Consider the following 23,772-nt stretch of genomic DNA (forward strand, 5'->3'; position numbering starts at 1 on the left):
ATGATTATTTTGTAATTGAATATGTTTCTGTTGATTGTTTTTACTGTTATTGCTAATATTGTGGTATTTTTATTGCTTAATATATATGTTATTGTTTGTATGTTGAACTTGCTTTAGCAATAAGTATGTTGACATTTCATGCCAATAAAGCCTATCTGAATTGAATTGAATTGAATTCAGGGACAAACACAGAGAGACAGAGAGAGAGAGAGAGAGAAAGAGAGAGAGAGAGAGAGAGAGAGAGAGAGAGAGAGAGAGAGAGAACATGACACAGCTAAGATGAGCTCCTAAAAGATATTCAACTTTTAATGGAAGAACTAAACAAAAGGAAAAGATAACTTCACAAAGGCAACATGAATATACATAGATCCAAAAGGACAAAGATCAACACTTATATCCAAAGAGAAGAGGGTCTACACCAGAGAAAACAAAGTAGCAAGGAGCCAACTGTCGACATCAGCTAAAGCGGCTAACTGCAAACAGAGTGGCCAGGTACTGGCGCTAGCTCACAGAACGTTAGCTACGATAGTTAGCCAGCCAGGTACTGGCGCTAGCTCACAGAATGTTAGCTACGATAGTTAGCCAGCCAGGTACTGGCGCTAGCTCACAGAATGTTAGCTACGATAGTTAGCCAGCCAGGTACTGGCGCTAGCTCACAGAGCGTTAGCTACGATAGTTAGCCAGCCAGGTACTGACACTAGCTCACAGAAACGTTAGCTACGATAGTTAGCCAGCCAGGTACTGGCGCTAGCTCACAGAACGTTAGCTACAATAGTTAGCCAGCCAGGTACTGGCGCTAGCTCACAGAACGTTAGCTACGATAGTTAGCCAGCCAGGTACTAATGCTAGCTCACAGAACATTAGCTACATTAGCTAGCCAGCCAGGTACTGATGCTAGCTCACAGAATGTTAGCTACGATAGTTAGCCAGCCAGGGACTGGCGCTAGCTCACAGAATGTTAGCTACGTTAGCTAGCTAGCCAGGTACTGACGCCAGCTCACAGAACGTTAGCTACGTTAGCTAGCCAGCTAAATCCTAAATCATATTTTATACAAAAGGCTAATAACAACAGTCTCTGTCAGTTAAGTTTGTGTGTTGCCATGGAAAAGGACCATAACAAGCAGAGCAGCACAGAGCAGCACAGAGCAGCAGAGAAGTAGAGTACCCTCCTAAATTCCTAAGTGCTAGAAACAAGAAAAAACACGAGGAGACTCTGTTGGCCCATCCAGAGGAGCTGTTTGCTGACTATACTGTCTATAATGAGAAGAAGGTGAAGAATGACCTCATCTTCCACACAGAACACGTTAACTCCTGGAAGCAGGTGATCTGTAACCACTATGACCACGTTGTGAAAGAAGGCATTGGACGAGGAGGATGCCTCACTATATGCCATGATGAGACCCTGGCACTGATAACCCAGTTATTACAGTATCTTACTACACCACTAAAGGGACTGTATTAGTATAGGGGAATGAAGCAAACCTCAACATGTTTCAAGAGCTTTTCCCAAAAATGAAAATGGAAGTGGAGAGAGAAGAGCCCAATACCAATGCTGCGGACACACAGACAGAAGAGGACAAGGTGAACACAGACACAGAAATACCAGAGTCAAAACCAGCAACTAGCCCTTTTGACTGTGCCCCTCCAACTCCCTCCAACCACACTGTGAATCCAGTGATGCCACTGCCAGTACCAAGAGCACCAGCCAGTCCATCCATCCACACTCCTTCAACACCTTCCAAACTGGTCCAGCAGCTGAGAGAAAGCGTATCTCTCCTGGAGCTGGACTTTACTGAGTTTAGAGAGAGGACTCTGGCCAGGCTGACTGAGCTCTGCACCATTCAGCAGCTGAGAGAGGAGCTCCATCATCTGAAGAAGAGCACTTCAGAGCTGAAGGAGACCCAGAGGAGCTTCAGGGAGCTCACACGAGCCATGCAGGAGCTAGAGCAGGACAACAACACCCTACATGCCCAGATGAAAGCCATGAAGGAAGATACAGGCAGCCGAGAGAGGCTTCTACGCAGAGAGATAGAGGAAGTAAAGATAGAATAGAATAGAATAGAATAGAATAGATCTTTATTGTCATTGTTACAGTTGTCACAACGAGATTTAACATACAGCTCATTATAGTAATATTCCACAATTATTACATTGATAGTAATAATGGCACACAGTCATAAATTCACCAACATGCGCATTTGTTATACATGCAGGACTCTTTGAGACAGACGTATGCGTATTTCCGCTCCGCTGCCATATTTGCAACGACAGGAAGAAAGAATACATACATCTCCCCCCAGCCGTAAGCAGTCCTCTGCTCTAACACCCACCACTCCCCCTACTGCTAAACCAGAATCTACCTCTCTCCCCCTGACCCCACTAACTCCTCCCAGCCTGACACCCACTGACATGCCTTCTGACTCAGACCCCCTTCCAGCAGCCCAACCTCCACCGAGCCACAGCCCCAGTCCACCAGACCAGCCCAGCCCGAAGCCCAGGTAGTCCTCCTCATGGATTCCAATGGCAAACACCTGGACACAGCACGCCTCTTCCCTGGCCTCAAGGTGACAGCCAAGCGCTGTTGGAACACAGGCCATGCCATGCAGCTGCTCAGACAGGACACTCTAGGGAGCCCCCAGTACATGGTGGTGCACACGGGCACTAATGACCTCCACTATCTATGCCGTGGGACTGCTGAAGCAATGACCAAGGTGGCTGAGAAGGCCTCCAGGGAGTCCCCAGATACCAGAGTAGTCATCTCCACCCTCCTCCCCAGGATGGACACCCCCCCACACATCATTCATGAAATCAACATGGAGATCTCAAGAGACTGTGCTGCCCTCACAAATGTTCACCTGGCCCACCACACAAACATCGGCACATGGGACCTTCATGATGGGCTACACCTGAACAACGCTGGAGTGAGGACATTTGCAAAAACATTAAAAGATGCTGCCCTTGGACGCAACCCCAACAGACCCAGTCACACACCTGCCTCTCTGAGAAAGCACAAGCCTACGAGATACCCACGAGGAGTCACCCCACAAACCCCTGCAGTACCCCATGCCCCACCTATACCCCACCCTTCCACCCCACCCAGTGAGAGGAGACATCCCCCCAGCCGACCCCTCCACCGTCCCCAGCAGCAGATGACCTATGCATCCGCCCTGACTAGGCCTCCTCCTCCCCCACCCACATCAGAGCTGAAGGAGATCAAACAGATGCTCTTCACCCTGTGCAGTAGACTTCTCACTCCAAGCTAGCACTCGGCCCTAAAAAGAAAAACAGGCAAGTTGCCTGCTGTTGCCTTTGTTGTTGTTACATTTGTTCTGTGATGTTTGTTCATTGATTGAATACCTTTATACCTTTATAACCTTTATACCTCTGAATACCTTTATATATTGTTTGTACAAAAATGCAATCATTTGCTATCAGTTGTTGGAACATACAGGGTCTTTACTCTTCAACATTCGGCCTGAAGAGTAGAGACTCTGATTTCTTACAGGCTATAACAAACAATGACCTTTTAATTCTAACTGAAACATGGTGTATAGATGATGTAGCCACACACTGTCCTCCACATTTCAGAGAAGTAATTTTTTTTTAACAAGGTTTTTTTATTTGAAGATTCAGTTTTCACAGGCGGTCCCACATGGGCCAAAAGAAAAGAAGAATAAAATAAGGCCCTCCCTCCCTCCCTCCCTTCCCCCACCTATACCAGACAGAATCATTCTAAGATACCTTAAAGCATTTATTAATCATTGTTTTTCCTTTTAGCTTTTAAATAACCAGACAGCAGTGACATATGCATCTCTTGTATTCTGTAGATAGAGAAAAAGAAAAGTAAGAACATAAAATAATAGAATAATAAGCTGAGACACTAGGAAGGCCAGTCAGATCGCCTCTGTCACATTATCCGCTTCCATACCCTCAAAGAAAGTTAGGAAAGGATCCCAAATATTGTGGAATATTTCGGTACAACCTCTGACAGTATACCTGATCTTCTCCAGTTTAATATGATACATGACCTCTCTCATCCAGTGGCCGTACACCGGTGGACCTGGGTCTTTCCATTTGAACAGTATTAGCCTTCTGGCCAATAGTGAACAGAAGGCCAGCATTCTAGATTCCCACCATCTAAAGTGGATGTCCGTTGGGGCCACTCCGAATATTGCAATATATGGAGATGGCTCTACTACCTTTCCAATATCTTAGAGAAGGTGTCAAAGATGGCCTGCCAATAGGTGTGCAACTTTGGGCACGTCCAGAACATGTGGAGCAGAGTGGCCGAAGCCTGTCTGCAGCAGTCACATAGAGGGAATATGTCGGGATTATTTTAGAGAGCCTGTCTTTAGACCAATGCAGTCTGTGTAAAATTTTAAACTGAATAACAGCATGTTTAAGGCATATGGAGGACGAGAAAATCCCCTATATTATTTTGTCCTCTGTGATGGGCTCATCTAAGTCTGTCTCCCATCTGCCCCTATATAGTCTGTCAAGTTGCTTCTATTAAGTAATTCGTAGATTCTGCTTATAGCTTGTTTCTGGATCACTTTACAGTTCAGGATTGAGTCTAAAAGAGAGGCAGGAGGACACAATGGGTAGCAGTCCGAGTTTGAAGTTACAAAGCTCCGGAGTTGCAAATATCTATAGAAGTGTGACCTAGGGATTTTGTATTTCTGTACCAGCTGTTCAAAGGAGGCAAAGTTGTCATCTATATAGAGGTCAGACAGTGCAATCACTCCACTTCCAACCCAAGCGAGGCCTTATCCATCATTGAGGGGATAAACATGTGGTTTCTTGTGATTGGTGCAGCAAATGATAGTTCCTTAAGGGAGAAGGATCTTCTAAATTGGTTCCATACTTTTATCGAGTGAATGACAACTGGGTTAGAGGTAAATCTAGATATGGGCTGTGTGAACGGGAGTTTAGCGCATAGCAAGGCAGATAGGGAGGTGGATTTAACCGACGCTCTCTCCAGTACTGTCCACCAGGGAGCTGTGTCCTCGCCCTTTACCCAGTATAATAATGATCTTATATTCGCTGCCCAGTAACATAAAGTTGGGAAGCGCCATCCCACCCATTGCGCGGGGTCTCTGCAGCATAGTTATTTTTATCCGGGGCGTTTTTTTGTTCCAGATAAAGGAAGATATCTGGTTATTTATCTTGGAGAAGAATGTCTTTTGGCAATACGTTCATCTTTATTGTATTGATTCTCCCACCCAAGGAGAGTGACAGGGGGTCCCAACGTTCAATATCTTTCGTTAGATTAGATAATAAAGGTTGATAATTAGCCATATATAGGTCTTTATGTTCATGCGTGATCCATATCCCGAGATACTTGAACTTTTTAGGGATGATTTTAAACGGAAATGAGCTCAGAGGTGTCCGACCCATTACGGTTCCGACAGGCATCAGTTAACTTTTTTTTATGTTGATTTTGTAGCCGGATATTTTGCAGAAGTCTGCAAGTAGGGACATTAACTGAGGGAGACTCGTTTGGGGTTGTGATATATATAACAACATGTCGTCCGCGTAGAGCGAGACTTTATGCTCCGAGCCTGCACGCATGATCCCCTTGATATCGGTGTTCTGCCTCAGAGCCAGCGCAAGGGGCTCCATTGCGATCGCAAAAAGGAGTGGAGATAAGGGAGTTCAAAGTAGGTGAAGCCATTACTAAAAAAAACTAACTTGGATAGTAATGTAATGGCAAATTATCATCCAATATCCAACCTACCATTCATTAGTAAAGTACTTGAAAAGATAGTTTCAGTTCAAATAAATTCCTTTCTTGAAGAAAACAACATCTTAGAAGAATTTCAGTCGGGATTCAGAAAATATCATAGCACTGAAACTGCCCTCACCAAAATAATCAGTGACCTCAGGCTAAACTCAGGCATTTCAATGTGGGGTAATGCAGGCAAATATTTGAAGATAGATATCTGCTACCACCTAGTGGCAAGGGGAAATATTATTATAGAAACATCAGGGATATCCTGACACAAATTGTACTTACCTGCACTATTCTTAACCTGCCTACTTTTATACACTGCCTATCAAATTCATGTGTCGGTTCTATGCTAATTTTATCTCACTACCTCCTACTGTATGCACTGTAATTTTAAGATAACTATTTTATCACACTTTTTACTTCTTACTGATGCACTGTTCTGTTGTATGTTAAATACCCTGTTGTATGTCCGTTCTATTTGATAATTTTTAGACTATTTTTAAACTGAATCATTTTAAACTATTTTTTATTATTTGTATTACTGAATGAAACTGTAAACAGAGAGCCTATTTGGGATGCTAGATCCTAATGTGAAACACTGTGATTTACCATACCTTACTATCTGTCTATCTTTTTTATGCTTGTTATTATTATTATTATTATTATTATTATTATTATTATTATTATTATTATTATTATTATTATTATTATTATTATTATTATTATTATTATTATTATTATTATTATTATTATTATTATTATTATTATTATTATTATTATTATTATTCTTACCCTACCTACTTTCATACACTTCTAATGAAATTCATATGTCGGTTCTATGATGTTAGAGCGATGCTCTGTTGTTGTGAGCGACACACTGCTCTGTTGTTCTATAAGGTAACTTAGAACTGTACTTTGTAAAGAAACTCAAAGTGTTAAGAGCGATGGACTGCTCTGTTGTACGTTGGAGCGACGGACTGCTCTGTTGTATGTTGGAGCGGCGGACTGCTCTGTTGTATGTTGGAGCGACGGACTGCTCTGTTGTATGTTGGAGCGACGGACTGCTCTGGTGTATGTTGGAGCGACGGACTGCTCTGTTGTATGTATGTTGGAGCGATGCTCTGTTGTATGTTAGAACTTTGTAAAGACACTCAGAGTACTAAGAGCGATACACTGCTCTGTTGTTATATATTTTTTATTGAACAATCTTATCACACTTTTTTACTGTCCGTTCTATCTTATTATTTTTAGCCTATTTTAAACTGAATCAAACCGCACTTTTTTACTCTATCTAATCTATTCTATTTTATTATTTGTATTGCTGAAGAACTGTGATTTGCCTAACCTTGCTACCTCTCTATCTCTTTGTATTTACATTTTTAATTTTTTATGCTCGCTTATGCCTGTATTTTTTACTGTTGTGAAGCACTTTGAACTGCAACCTCTGTATGAAAAGTGCTATACAAATAAAGTTATTATTATTATTATTATTATTATTATTATTATTAGGTGGATAGATTGTTGTTGGTACGAACGGCAGCCATCGGAGATGTATATAGAATCTTAATCCATTCTATGAGCTTAGGGCCAAATCCAAACCTCTCCAGTGCGTGAAAAAGATAGCCCCACTCCACCCGAACGCTTTTTCAGCATCAAGGGAGAGGACCACCTCAGGTGTTCCGGGTAGAGAGGGGCTATAAAGGATATTTAGGAGTCGTCTGATGTTAAAGAAAGAGTACCGGTTCTTGATAAAGCCTGTTTGATCCGGTGAGATAATGGAGGGGAGAACCCCCTCCAGGCGGCGAGCCAGTAATTTATCGAGGACCTTGACATCGGCATTAAGGAGGGATATTGGATGGAACAAGCCACATTCAAGTGGATTCTTGTCTTTCTTAAGGATTAAGGAGATAACTGCTTGGCGCATGGTTGGAGGAAGAGAATTTGTTGAGAATGATTCATCGAATACGGATAGCAGCAGCGGGGATAGCTGGACTGAGAATTTGTTGTAAAAGTCTGTAGGGTAGCCGTCTGGCCCCGGGGACTTGCCACTTTGCATAGATCTAATTGCTGATGCAATCTCTGTGACCGTAAGGTCCTCCTCCAGATCTGCGGCCATCTCTGGGTCGACTGTCGGGACATGAAGGGTCCTATAAAAATCGTCCAGCGTGGAGGGGCCCACTTGCGAGTCCGAGGTGTATAACGATTGGTAGAAAGTTTGAAAGCATTTATTAATTTCAAGGTTGTCAGTGGCTTTTGAGCCCTGCTCGTCATTGATAGTGGGGATGGTCTGGTTGGCGGTTCTTTGTCGCAACTGATGGGCAAGTATCCGTCCGGCCTTTTCCCTGTGTTCATAGTACCCATGTCGTGATTTAGTGATGAGGTATTCAGCATGCCGTGTTGACAGGAGATCAAACTCAGTTCGTAGTGCCATACGTTTTTTCAACGTGTCAGCTGATGGCGAGTGGCTATGTAATCTATCTAGCTCCAGAATCTCGTTTGTCAGTTGTTTAAGGCGTGCCGTGTGTATCTTCCTTTGGTTGTTGCAATATGAAATCACCTGCCCCCTTAAGTACGCCTTCAGTGACTCCCATATGGTTAAAGAAGACATTCCAGGGGTCTGATTAATGTCGAGAAATAGTGTGATTTCCGAGGTGATGAAGTTTGTGAAGGCTTCCTCTGACAGGAGCAGCTGGTTGAGTCTCCACTGGCGGTGGCCGAGCTGTGTATTGGGGATACTCATTCTCATAACCAAGGGACCATGGTCCGAAATAACTATCGCTCCATAGTCACATTTGGTTACGAGGGAGAGGAGCCTTTTATCCAAGAGAAAGTTGTCTATGCGCGAAAAGGTGTTATGGACCGGGGAGAAGAAGGAATATCCTCTGGATGTAGGATTACGAAACCGCCATACGTCAGCTACCCCATACGATTTAAGAAAGAGCTGGATTGCGCGGGCTGATTTAGACAGGGGGGCCCTTCTGGGCGAGCTACGGTCCAGCACCGGGGAGAGTGCGCAATTCATGTCGCCGCCTAGGATGAGATGGTGCGAGGGCATATCTGGTAGGCGAGAAAAAAGGCTGGTGAAGAACGAAGGATTGTCCCAGTTTGGCGCATAGATATTAGCTAGAATGACAGGGAATGAATGGAGCTTCCCCACCACTATAATATAGCGCCCTGCGGAGTCAGCCTCTACACTTGACATAGTAAATGTGTTTTTATCAATTAATATGGCTGCTCCTCTGGCCCTTGAGTGGAAGTTGGAGTGATACATCTGTCCCATGTTCTTAAGTGTGTCTCCTATAGAAATGCTATATCCACATTGAGTTGTTTTAAATGTGTAAGTACCTTCTTACGTTTTACTGGGTGGTTGAGTGATTTAACATTCCAACTCACAAAATTGACAGAGCACCCGTCCAACCCTACGGCATCACCTGTGTTGATCATAGTAGACGAGAGAGGCCATGCATCTGGAACCTAGAGAGAGCTCAGCACAACTGCAGGTGAAAAGCAAAACAGACATCTGATCGATTAAGCATGTTGAATGTACAAGTCTGGTAACCCCCCCCCCGACACCTATAAAAAACAAGGTGCCCAAAATTCCCTTCAGAAACGAATCCACACATAAAGTGCTTGTGTTGGAGGTTCTCTATAGAGCCAGCCGCGCAGGCCCTCGTCGAGCCCCTTAGGTAAAATAAAATAATTTATTATTTTTTAAAGAAATAAAAAAAAAGTTAAGGTAAAAGTTTTAACTCAAATCCTGGTACTATATGAAATCTTCAGCTGCCCAGTGAGATACACCCAACCAGGTAAGGTAATATAGGTGGCAACGTTAAACGGTAAGCATAGCAGTAATATATTAACAATTAACAATTAATATTATTATTATTAACATTAACAACATCACATTAAGCAGGCCCCGGAGTAAGGTCGAACACCATACTCCCAAACAAGGGCAACCAACGTGCCCCGTTAAACACAGAAAAGGGTGCCTGGTTGGGTGATCTAGAACAAATTGGAAGAGGCGTGGGAGTGTGGATGTGTGTGTGTGTGTGTGTGATCGTGCGTGTGTCCATGTGTCTATAAATGGGTGTGTGCCTGGGCGTATGCCCTTCAGTGTTCGTGCAGTTGCGTGCACGTGAACCTATGTGTGAGTGGATGTATCAGACACAGCCGGGGTGTAAGAGTATGAGTGTGTAGGTGTGAGTGTATGGGTATATGCCCATGTGTTTGTGTAGTGTGTAAACGTGTATGTGTGTCTATATGTGTGTCTGTGCATGTGCGTAATATGCGCCTACCTGTGTGCGTTATGTCTAGATAGTGTATCCATTAGGAGTGCGAGCGTGTGCGTCAGCGTAGGTGTGAGCGTGTGTGTACATGTTTATATGTCTGTATGTGTGTACACATATTGTCCTATTGGAGCCAAAATGATACACTGTTCATATCACCTGTACATCATAAGTGGCTGTTAGTATAGGATCAGAGATCCGCTGGATGTTGAGTGAATTGTATAGCTTAATAATAACCAGTGGTAAACTCTCGAAGCTGGGTGGGTGAGTTACTTAGCTTGATATATGGTATCCAGTGGTGCCCACTTAATGCTAGGCAGGTGATGCCACACATAGATTATCACACTGAGTAGACACTACAGTAGCCTCTATACATAGTGCCCTGTTGAAGTTAAAATGATACATTGTTCACATCACCTGCATATCACAAGCAGCACGCACACACCGATACATCTCTTCTTTCTATGTGGTCTGTTGATATAGGATCAAAGCTCCGTGCTCGTGCGTCAATGTATGTGTGTGTGCTAGGGAGTGTGCGTGTGAGTTGCTACATCATGGCACTGAAAAAAGAAAAAAAGAGAGAAAAAGGACATGGCCAGCTTGTGACTTCTAGAGAGAGAGATTGGCGCCTGGGTAGAGATTAGTTATTAGCTTCGTTGTGGGGATAATTTCTGGCTGGCATCTCTCTCTCTATAAGCCTTTCATTTTGAATTCTACTTGGGTAGGGTCAGGAATTTGCTGGGGATTGGTGAGTTACTTAGCTTGATATATGGTATCCAGTGGTGCCTTCTCAATGCTAGGCAGGTGATGCTACCCATAGATTATCACACAGTAGACATTACAGTAGCCTCTATAAACATATTGTCTTGTTGGAGTTAAAATTATACATTGTTCACATCACCTGCATATTATAAGTAGCACGTACACACCGATACATCTCTTCTTTCTATGTGGTCTGTTGATATAGGATCAGAGATTTGCTGGATGTTGAGTGTGTTATCTAGCTTAATAATAACCAGTGGTTATTGGATGTGATTTATCTTGAGATATCCACGGCGCGGGTGATTGGGGTAGGACAGGCTGGCATTGACCTGTGGTTCGCAGCAGCTGAGAAGGTAAGGACCGCCGTGTGCGGCTGAGCGGGGTTGGGGTGCTTGATCGGGGGGGTCCGGCGGTCTCTTGGGAGGGGGAGGAGGAAATGTTTTGTCTGTCTTGTCTTTTGTCTTGTCCTCTTGAGTTTAGCTGGGGATTTAATGGGGGGGCAGCTATTTAACTATTTCTTCACTGTTTGGCCACTTTTACACGGTCTCTGTGAGTCTATGGAACACCTCTACAGGTTTTTGTTTTTTCATGAAGGTTCATTGCTCTGTTTTCGGGTCGTGTTCTCAAAAAGTGGTCCTTGTGGTGAATTGGAGATGTACGTTTTATTAATATAAGGTCACACGGCCGGGAATCGGGGCTGAACACTGGGAAAGACCATTTATTAGATAGTACCCCTTGGAATTAGAAATTAGAAGGTTGAACTCTGTTTTCTTTTCTCTTTGTCTGTATAAATTGTTATTCTGTATTATTATTGTTTTTGTTATTTTCTTGTGAAGTTCTATGTATTGTGATTGTGTTAATGTGTTTTGTTTCATGTGAATAATAATAAAAGAATTTGATAAAAAAATAATAATAACCAGTGGTAAATTCTTGAGACCGAGTAGGTGGACCATTACACTAGATTGTTAATTAGCAGATTTTACAGTGACCTTTTAGCAAGTAGTAACCCGTTGAGGACAAGATAGCACATCATTCACAATATCTGTATGGTACAGATATAACATATAAATATCAGAGTATCTCCCCTTTCTGATCAAAAAAGTTTATAGTGGTGTGCAGAGCAAACAGTATCTCGAGAATCCTTAATTTTTTCTTTTTCAAGAATGCTAGCATTGTGTGTACCAAAGGTAGCCTACCCGACCTCTCCCGTTGCTGCATGCACAATGTTCTTTCTGACGTAGCCCATCGCTTCACTTGCATCGATGAACTCTTTATCTTCTCCCTTGTACGTGATGCAAAATCGGGCTGGAAAGAGAATGCCATACCGGGTGTCCTCTCGGCCTCGTAGTAACTTCCTCACCTCCGTGAACGCGGCTCTGGCTTTGGCGACGCTCGTGGCATAGTCCGGGAAGATTGCAATAGTCACTCCGTTGGCCTGTAATGGAGCCTGGGCGCGCGCCCGGCTCAGCACCTCGACACAGTCTTGGTAGTAGTGGAGTTTAGCCACAATGGCACGTGGCTTCCTGTCTGTCCTCTTCGGCCCCAGTGTTCTGTACGAGGGGTCGACCAGCACCTCATACATATCCATTTGTAGCACGTCCTTCAGTAGTTTTGAGACCGACGCTGTGGAGCTTGAGCGTTCCATCTCAGCTACTCCTAGTATCCTTACGTTACACCTCCTCATTCTGTCCGGCCACCTCTGTCTTTAAGTCTTTGACTGCGGTTTGTAACGTCACCACCTCGTCTGACCACGTCGAAAGGCCGTCTTCCATGTCCTTGATTGAGGCCCCCATTTTGTCCACCTCCTCGTGGAGTGTCGCAATACAACTTCGCATTTCCGCTTTCATCTCTTTCAAATCGTTTCTAATAAGGTTGAACTCTTTGGAAAGTGCACCTTTCAATTTTGATTTTATTATCGCTGTGAAGTCCGATTTTTAGCGCGAGGAGAATCTCCGCCTTCAAGGCTGCGGTGTCCACGCCGGGCATCTTTGGCGATGTGGTTAGCGGCGGCTTGGAAATGGGACTTTCAGAGAAGTAATTTTGCCATCAAATAAAATAAAACATATTAGTCAGGGCAAAGACTCAGGGGGATTGATAATTTGGTACAAATCACAACTCCACCAGTCAATACAGATTCTAAAATCCGGGAACAATCATATTTGGTTAAAACTAAATAAAGAAGTAATCCCCTCTCAAAGAGATCTTTTTATCTGTGGAATATATGTACCACCCTCTGGGTCTCCATATTACTCAGACGACATCTTCTCCAACCTTGAGTCAGAAATATGTCTTTATCAAAGTCAAGGTCATGTGCTTGTTTGCGGTGATTTTAATGCCCGAACGGGAACCCACCCTGATTTCACCAGTACACATGGAGACAAATTTATATCTGACCACACCATATGTAACCATGTAAACCTGTCCCCTAGAAATAACCATGACACCTCCATAAACAAAAATGGGAAGGACTTATTACAGCTCTGTAGAGGACTGAGTCTCTACCTTGTCAATGGGCGCATGCAAGGGGACTCACAAGGAAGGTACACTTACTGCTCATTTCTTGGCAGCAGCACAGTAGATTACATGATAACAGACCTGGATCCAGTATCTTTCAGTTCATTCACAGTCAAACCTCTGACCCCATTATCTGACCACAGTCAGATCACTGCATACATGAAGAGAACTGAGTCTCCCCCTACACAGCCCAGTAAACTACATAACATCCCCAAATACTACAGATGGTCCCAGAACAGCATGCAGGACTACCAGAGAGCCATCGCCAGTGATGGGATACAATCACTGTTAGATACGTTCCTAGCGACGCCATATTCTAACAGTGTTGAAGGAGTCAACCTAGCTGTAGAACACATAAATTATATATTTGAAAGAACTGCAATAAAGTCCAAATTGAAATGATCAGGTAACAAACAGAGAAAAACTAAAAAGGACCACTGGTTTGACAAAGAATGTAAAGTTCTTAGAACACAGTTAAGAAGAATATCAAACCAGAAACACGTAAACCCACACAATGATACCTTACGCCTCCAATACTGTGAAACACTGAAACACTATAAAAAGAATTAAAAGGAACAAACACGTAAATAAACAGTTATGCAAAATAGAGGACTCTTTAAGCTCTAACTCCTGCTGGGACCACTGGAACTCATTGAATAAAGATAAGCCAGAAGAAATGGCTATTCAAAATGGTGATGTTTGGATAAACCACTTCACAACCCGATTTAAAATGGTTCTCTCCTCTTTGTATACCTTTGTCCCCACAAGTATTCTGCCAGGGAACTTATGGACACGACAATAGTAGTAGTTATAAGGTGTTTGAGCTTGTAACGTTAGTTAGCTCATAGCTATCATGGTAGCCAGACTGGACGTTGCAGCATGTTGTTAGCACAATAGCTACCAAGCTAAGCTACGTTAGCTTCTAACGCTGTATACACAATATGTACAACGACACAATGATCAAACACCTTATAACGACTACTATTGTCGTGTCCATAGGTTCCCTGGCAGAATACTTGTGGGGACAAAGGTATACAAAGAAGAGAGAACCATTTTAAATCGGGCATTCATGCCCGCTAACAAGCTAGATGTCGCAGCATGTTGTTAGCACAATAGCTACCAAGCTAAGCTACGTTAGCTTCTAACGCTGTATACACAATATGTACAACGACACAATGATTTACATTATTACAAATATGGTAACGTGGTTGTGGCTTTTACAAATAATGGCGCCGCTACGACCGGCTGCCTGTCTGTGCGCTCCGTCGAGACTGTGCTTACTTTTGTTAATATTTATAGTTTTAAGAGTTTTGTCTGTACCAACAGTAGGTGCATTTAATATGTATGACCGTCAGTCACTTATAGACATTGGATTACGGGAAACTTACCGACTGGATTACTCTCTGGATCAGCTCTCTGAACCAAAACAATGGCCTGTTGAGATCTTGAGGACATCAGGACCGGAGCTCGCCCCCAGAGACAAAGGAATCAGACGGCGAGGGAAGAGAGCTGGGATCCGTAACAGATTGAGATCCAGACGCCACCGAACACCATTGCCCAGTATATTGCTAGCCAATGTACAATCAATTGACAATAAACTGGATGACATCCGAGCAAGGATTCAATACCAAAGAGACGTTAGGGACTGCAACGTTCTCTGCTTCACCGAAACGTGGCTCACACCGGAGGTTCCAGACCACGCAATCCAACCAGCCGATCACTTCTTTATCCATCGCAAGGATCGTACAGCAGAGTCCGGTAAACAACATGGAGGAGGTATTGCCTTCATGTTTAACAAAAATTGGAGCGATCCAACTAACGTGAAGGAATTATCCAACCACTGCTCCCCAGAACTGGAATATATAACCATCAAGTGTCGTCCTTTCTTCCTCCCGAGGGAGTTAACGGCGATCGTCCTGATCGGAGTGTATATTCCACCGCAAGCCAGTAACAACGTTGCGCTCTCCAGACTCCACGACGAGGTAAATAGAATACAAGTGGCGAACGTTAACGCCGCCATTTTGGTGCTGGGCGATTTCAATAGCGCCAATCTGAGAAAGGTATTACCTGACTTCTATCAGCATGTGACTTGCAACACCAGAGGCGGTAACATCCTAGATCACTGTTACACGCAATTTAAAGGTGGCTACAAGGCTCATTCTGATAGTGGCTTTGGTAAATCAGATCACGCGTCAATCTTTCTTTCACCAATGTACAAACAGAGAATCAAAAGTACTCCTGTAGTCTCGCGAGAGGTGCAGAAATGGGATTTGACGTCAGAGGAGACGCTCCGGTCTGCGTTTCACTGCAAAGACTGGAATGTGTTCCGCGACACAGATAACATTAATGTCTACACGGAGACAGTGGTGGACTATGTTTGTACTATGGTGGAAGAAACAATCCCCACTACCAAAATGAGAGTTTACCCAAATCAAAAACCCTGGGTAGACAAATCCGTCCGTGAAGCTCTGAGAGAGCGCACCAAAGCATACAACGACGGCCTAGTGGCAGGCAACATGAATGACCACAAGGTGGCGCGATACAACGTAAGGAGGACAGTGTCAGAGGCCAAACGGCGCTACAGAGATAAAATTGAACTCCAGTTTGAACAAGCTGACTCTAGAGCTATGTGGCAGGGGCTCAAAACGATGACAGACTACAAAGGCGCCCCCCTCAAACTGAACAGTGACATCTCCTTAGCAAATTACCTCAATACCTTCTATGCGAGGTTTGATGCTGGTAATAACAACACCAGCTCACAAGCCACGGCAATGGGGGGGGGGGGTCGGCTGCTGATGGAGGCGCAGTGTTCAGGGTAACAGAGCATGAGGTGAGGCGGACCTTTAAAAAAGTGAATATCAGGAAGGCAGCAGGTCCGGACGGCATCCCCGGCCGCGTCCTAAAAGTCTGTGCCGACCAACTGGCCCCAGTATTCACTGACATATTTAACCTGTCCTTAGAACAGGCTGTCATCCCCACCTGCCTGAAGAAGTCCACTATTATCCCTGTACCCAAGAAAGCCAAGCCTGCTTGCCTCAACGACTACCGCCCTGTAGCTCTCACCTCCATAGCCATGAAGTGCTTTGAGAAGCTAGTAAAGGGCTACATCTGCTCCTCCCTCCCCATCAACATGGACCCCCTGCAATTTGCATACCGCCCCAACAGGTCCACGGAGGACGCCATAGCCCATGTGCTGCACACAGCAGCATCACACCTGGACAAGAGGCAGGGGAACTATGTGAGAATGCTATTCATCGACTACAGCTCGGCATTCAATACCATAGTCCCCTCCATACTCATAGCCAAGCTCAGGGACCTGGGCTTGAACTATGACCTCTGCCAGTGGGTCTTGGACTTCCTGACTGGCAGACCCCAGGTGGTGAGAGCAGGCAACTGCACCTCCTCATCCATCACCCTCAACATAGGGGCCCCCCAGGGCTGTGTTCTGAGTCCCCTCCTCTACTCCCTGTACACACACGACTGTGTGGCTCAGCGGAGTAGCAATACAATCATCAAATTTGCTGACGACACAGTGGTGGTGGGCCTGATCTCTGCCAACGACGAGAGGGCCTACCTGGAAGAGGTCAAGGTCCTGGCGGGATGGTGCCAGGAAAACAGCCTCTCCCTGAACGTCAGCAAAACAAAGGAGATGATTGTGGACTTCAGGAGGTCGGGGGTCAAGGACTACAGCCCCCTCAGCATCGACGGGGCACCGGTTGAGAGAGTCAACAGCTTTAAGTACCTCGGAGCCTACATATCCGAGGACTTGACATGGACCACACACATTGACAGTGTTGTGAAGAAGGCACGACAACGCCTCTACTTCCTCAGGCGCCTAAGGAAGTTCCAAGTCAGTCAGAAGATCCTTAAGAACTTCTACTCATGTACAATAGAGAGCATCTTGACCGGCAACATCACCTCCTGGTTTGGGAATAGCACTGCACAAGACCGAAGCAGACTACAAAGAGTGACACGTTCAGCCGAACGCACAATGGGCTCCCCACCCTCCAGAACATTTACAACAAGCGTTGCAAGGGCAAGGCTAAGAGAATCATTAAAGACTCCAGTCACCCGAACAACTGCCTCTTTGAACTGCTGCGGTCAGGCAAGCGATACCGGAGTCTCAAGGCGAGCACAGAAAGACTCAGAAGAAGCTTCTATCCCCAGGCCATCAGGCTGCTAAACGAACAATGAATGAACACTACACAACAACAACCACCAAACGCACATAGCACACACATCCACACGCACACACTCACTTTAAACAAACACACTGTAGCACCCACTCCACACACTTTATAGCACACACCCACTTTAAACAAACACACTGTAGCACCCACTCCCCACACTTTATATTTATTGATGAAGGATTGCACTACAACTCGTACACCTTACTGTAAATTGTACCTAAATTGTACCTCATCCCATTTCTGCTTTGCACTAGATAGTACTGTACATTAGTACACTGCATAGTATTGTATATTATATGGTAACTCAGAACATTGTACATATGTCTATACCGAACACTGTGACCTCATTTTCTTCTTCTAAATTACATGCTATACTATGTTATTTGATACTATCTTGTCTAGCACAGTCTCTGGAGCGTAACAGTAAGAAGCATTTTGTATGAAAGTATTCTGTACTTCTGTATGACAACTATTAAAGAAACTGGATGGCTATGATCACGGAGCAATAGTGTTAGGTGAAACAGATACATTTTCATTCATCACTCCTCGGCTAGTAGTAGCAAGGCTCTCTGCCTGCCACTAGCTGTGTGTGACTCTCAGAGCCCCTTGCTGCCCTGCACCTGAAGTGACGTCACAGCCCTGCTAGCGTCTGATAAGCTTTTAGATTTGCTCGTGCATGTGATTCGTGCGTGGACCTTTTTAACCCTTTCTGAGTGGCATTTCCAGCGTCAAATGGAAATAAATAAATAATTAAATTAGATACCAATGATGTAAACTACCCATAATTGCAGAGTAGGGTTTAACCTGCAAGTTGGCCTTTAAGTTAGACGTAGTTTTGTCTCGTCTACTATATACATGTAGTACAATGCCAAAGCAGTAGGCGGCGATGTAGTTCAGACATGAAGGCCATTTTCAACCAATCAGAAAAGGTTGAACACTCACTACACTTCCTGCTTAAAAACAACAAAGTCACCATCTTTAAATACCTCGCGTTAGCCATTTAGCCACATAGCATTTATTTGTCAGCAAGAAATAAAGTGCAATAAACAAAAAAACAAATGTTCTGCCTCATTTGTTGATGATTTGTTGATGAAACAAAACTAACATCAACACAATTGACCACCAAGAGCGGAGTTTAGTCTCACAAAAAAATCGTCGCCGATTTTGTTAGCTTACGTGCTAACGTGATTGTGATATGCCAGTATAACAGTATAGCATTGTGGCTAGCAGCAAAGTTTGTTAGCTTACGTGGTAACGTGATTTGTATATTCCATTATAACAGTATAGCATTGTGGCTAGCAGCTTGGTAACGTTAATGCTAGCAGAATGAATGGATGTAAACTTTATTTACAGATTGCAGAATGGGTACAATACAATACGGCTCAATACAAACAATTGTTAAGGGAATGCAGACTGTTGTCGCTTGGACTGGGCTCCTTATAACAATAACTTGACAACACATGGTAGCCGCAGCTACTTGGGACAGCTCTGCTGTAAACACAGGAAATAACCGTGCGGTTCTCTACTGCGCATGGGCGTTGAGCAACAACGGCTCCGTATCCGGCTCACGCAGATTACATGGCACCATTGTTGGCGAGTTTTGGCGAGTATCCAAAACGGAAACACCTTTTCAGCGTTGCCAGTAGGACAGCGCGTTTTCCTGCCAAAACTGCGTTTCTTTTTAACTTGGACAGCAAACGTAATCATTCAGCAACAAAAACGTTGCTGTATTCCACAGTGTAACCATGGCCTGAGTGGACATAGCCTAGCCATAGAAACAGGCCGTCACAGGCAGAACTGGCTGCCCAGAGAGGCCAGGCTGTGTTCACTTTGTCATCAGGGGGATGTTGAGACAGAACCTCACTTCCTACTACACTGTGAGAAATATAAGGATCTAAGAGAAGTTTTCTTTGATAAAATAAATAAAATTGATCCACAGTTTATCCATCTCCCTGATCATCAAAAGCTGTTATATATGTGTGGGGAGAAAAGTCAGTGTACAGCATTAGCTGCAAAATATGTAGATGGTTGTCATACAATAAGAGAACAAGCTCTGTAAATACATGTATCTGGGTGGCTACATCTGTAAAATGACTACCCGATTGAATGATTATTTTGTAATTGAATATGTTTCTGTTGATTGTCTTTACTGTTATTACTAATATTATGGTATTTTATTGCTTAATATATATGTTATTATTACATGGCGTTTTAACATTTACCAAAATGCTTGATTGTGATTGGTCAATAGCGCCCGGTTGCCCCTGACAGCGGTCAATTATTTCTCGATAATTCACCGCTGTCATGGGCAACACGCAATAATGACCGCTGTTAGGGGCAACAGAGCGTTATTGACCAATCACAATCAAGCATTTTGATCGCAGTCACGAAAGCTAAACTCAGCATATGCACAGCTGCACTACATCAGTGCAATCAGACCACACACCTGCCGGCGATGACAGAGGAGCAACAGAACAACTGCGTCTGCATTTGATCTCGTCTTGTCGATGGTGTAAAATGAATTAGGTATATTGTTAGTAAGTTAGCCATGTAATAAGCGGGATAATGTATAGCTATACTCGGTCATTGTCGCGAAATAATTGACCTTCACTACGTTTAGAACACCTCGGCTGCGCCTCGTGTTCCAGAACGCAGTGTCTGTCAATTATTTTGCGACAATGACCTTGTAGCTATACATTATCCCTTACTTGTTTGTACGTTGAACTTGCGTTGGCAATAAGTATCTTAATATTTCATGCCAATAAAGCCTATTTGAATTGAATTGAGAGAGAGAGAGAGAGAGAGAGAGAGAGAGAGAGAGAGAGAGAGAGAGAGAGAGAGAGAGAGAGAGAGAGAGAGAGAGAGAGAGAGAGAGACAAACACAGAGAGAGAGAGAGGGAGTGATAAACAGAGAGAGAGAGATAGACACACACAGAGAGAGAGAGACAAACAGAGAGAGAGAGAGAGAGAGATAGAGAGAGAGAGAGAGAGAGAGAGAGAGAGAGAGAGAGAGAGAGAGAGACACAGAGAGAGACACAGAGAGAGACACAGAGAAACAGAGAGAGAAACCACAATGGGGCCCACTTGCAAATCAAGACTTCACCAAATGGGACAAACACCCAATTGAGACTCTGCATGCAGCATTTTGCAAATCCATTCTCCGCACCCAACGGAAAACACTAAATAATGCATGCAGAGCAGAACTAGGAATCTAATCATCAAAATTCAAAAAAGAGCATTCAAATTTCACAATCACCTAAAAGAAAGTGACCCAGACACACTCCACAACATAGCCCTCACCCACAGAGAGACCCTCGATAGATGCCCACTCAGCCAGATGGTTCTGGGACTCTGCTCACAAACACAAGCAGAGCCACCAGACAGAAACCACACTGGACTAAATCAAATGATAAGAAAACAAAAAGAAAACTATCTGACACATTGGAAAGAAACAACCCAAAACCAGAGCAAATTGAAATGCTATTTGGCCCTAAACAGAGAGAACACAGTGGCAGAATACCTGAGCACTGTGACTGACCCAAAACTAAGAAGATCCTTGACTAGGTACAGACTCAGCGAGCACAGCCTAGCCATCGAGAAAGGCCGCCATAGGCAGACCTGGCTCCCAAGCGAAGACAGACTATGCACCCACTGCACACAAGATGAGGTGGAAACCGAGCTCCACTTCTTAACAACCTGCCCACTATACCAAGACATCAGAGACATATACTTCCCACAAATTGCAAACACCCAAAGAGACTTTGAAAACATGGACAATAACTCAAAACTCCCATACCTACTGGGAGAAATACAAGAATGTGCAAACACAGCAGCAAGATTTGTGAGCTGCTGTGACAAGAAAAGGACATCCAACGGAATACAACCACCATAAAGACTGTACAAGAAATTCCTTCTGTAATGTACTGATTTCTTTTGTTTTATCTGTTTGATTGTTTTGTATTGTTTGGCTTTGGCAATGTAAACGTATGTTTCCCATGTCAATAAATCCCATTTGAATTTAATTGAATTGAAATTGAGAGAGATAGAGAGAGAGACAAACACAGAGAGAGATAGACACACACACACAGACACATGAAGGAACAAAAGGAGGCTCACTGTTTTGCATCCTGCGTTCTTGCACCGCATTCCGTTTACCACAACTTGACTTGACTCTGTAGGAGAGAGAGAGAGAGAGAGAGAGAGAGAGAGAGAGAGAGAGAGAGAGAGAGAGACAGAGACAGAGAGAGAAGAAAGAAGAAGAAAGAGAGAAGGAGATCAGAACGATGGCACAACTTCCTAGAGAAGACAGAGGACTTTCAAAACATCTGACGCAATATTTGATACACATCTAAACACACACCCCCCCTCAGACACACAGCCCCCCAGACACACACACACACACACACACACACACACACACACAGCCCCCCCACCCCCCACACACACAAACACGTATGGCATCAACGATGGCATGCCCACACACTGTGTGTACATGTGGAAACATAGAACCACAGCATGCATTCTATCTTTCACTCACACACAGTAACACATACACTCAAACAAGCATGTACTCACTCACATACTGTATACACACACACACACACACACACACACCCCACGCACACACAGCAGCTGACCTTTCTTCTCCCTCGCTCTGTTACTGATGTCCAGCTTCTCCAGCGCCTGGGCCAGCGATGCAGACACCTTCTGGGGGAGTTTCACCTTGTCCTCGTCACCACTAGATTCAAGAGATGTATTCGTCACATACAGTACAGACACGAGACATGTAGTGACATGAAGGTGGCCATGCCCGCCTTGATTGTGCAAAAGAAAGTAAAAAAAAAAGTTATAATAGAATTAAATAGAATCGATAATAAATAGACATGATAAAAAGTACTAAGATAAAATACAATACAATGCTAAGCTTATGAAATAAAAGGTAATGAGTCCTATATACACTACTATACAATATACAGTTATACTATATATAACTATAATATACTAGCTATACTAACTGTACTATACAAAAACATACATTTATGTTTCTTAAAGTGACCTTTGCTTTTTCCTAAAGTGACCTGTAGTGTGTTTGTGTGTGTCGTACGATGAGTTTATTTACATGGTGTCAATCGATGGTTGAAGGCAAATATCAAGTCTATTTTGAGAATCTCAGTTAAAGTTGTTTAAATTTGATCTAAGCAGATGATATAGTGATATATCGTGATCTATTGAATAGGGGTACATTTTGCACATGGCCCGCACATGGCCCTCGGGGCGTGTCTGTATGCAAATTCATGTGTACGAGAACACGCTTCCAGTTTGTGAACGAGTGACGTATTTGATTCAAGGGATCGCAGCTGAATCAGATAATTTTGGCAACTTAACCCTTTCACTGCCACACGACAGCCGGTTAACCCTTTCACCGTGACAATACAGAAGGTTAGCCCTTTACTATCACACAACCGACGGCGATGCTCCATCATTAGCATCATTAGCTCCGCGGATGCTAATGATGGAGCATCGCCGTCGGTTGTGTGATAGTAAAGGGTTTCCCTTCTGTCGTGTGGCAGTGAAAGGGTTAAGACAACCTCTCCACACGATGATGAATCCGGGGGTAACTGTTGTAATTTGAGATTAATTTAAATTATTTAAAGCATTAAAATAAATTAATCAAGATTAATCTATGGAGTGAAACATCTTCAATCTTAGCGCCACGGATATAAGAAAGAGGTCTAGCTGAGTCAATGTTGATGGTTTTGTTGAACATTTGTATTTCACAGGAGAGAAACTGTATTCAAAGAAAGCTATTAAAATAGTCTTTGAATCTAAATATACTTTCTTTGTGTTGATTTTACATTAATTCCATGATTTTACTCAAGTAAATATCTGTTACAAGCTTCCGTCTTAAGTAGAAAAAAATGCGATTTTTAATCTAGATTAATCTAGATTAATTACAGAAAATTGTGAGATTAATTAGTTAAAAAAAAATTATCTATTGACAGCACTAGTATTAATACTTGTGTAGTTGATGTAATGCTGTTAAGTCCCCTGGTCGGAGTTCTGGCCTCAAGCATTTCTTAACCATAACCCTTAATCTTAACCATAACCCTTACCTACCCTAACCTTTAACCTAACCGTAGCCCTAACCCTTAGCCGCTTTACACAGTACAGGGGTCAGGGCCAATGTCCCCACAACACCAACAACGAAAAGAGCACTTTTCATCACTTGTGGGGACATTTGGTTTGGGAAAAGAGAGAGAGAGAGAGAGAGAGAGAGAGAGAGAGAGAG

The 23,772-nt window shown here is 43.6% G+C and overlaps 1 pseudogene across 1 annotated transcript in view; it reads right to left on the minus strand.

Annotated features, from left to right (window-relative positions):
• The window catches only part of LOC311226691 (cysteine and histidine-rich domain-containing protein 1-like), a 39,383-nt pseudogene that overhangs the window by 12,753 nt on the left and 2,858 nt on the right, over nt 1–23,772 (minus strand). Inside the window, exons 2-3 of the transcript XR_014621047.1 lie at nt 22,121–22,221; nt 21,600–21,655 (exon numbers count right to left, since the gene is read on the minus strand). The product of XR_014621047.1 is annotated as a cysteine and histidine-rich domain-containing protein 1-like (transcript). The remainder of the gene's footprint in view (nt 1–21,599; nt 21,656–22,120; nt 22,222–23,772) is intronic.

The sequence above is a fragment of the Notolepis coatsorum genome (genome assembly GCF_963971535.1).
Source record: "Notolepis coatsorum genome assembly, chromosome: 4".
Taxonomy (NCBI): Eukaryota; Metazoa; Chordata; class Actinopteri; order Aulopiformes; family Paralepididae; genus Notolepis; species Notolepis coatsorum.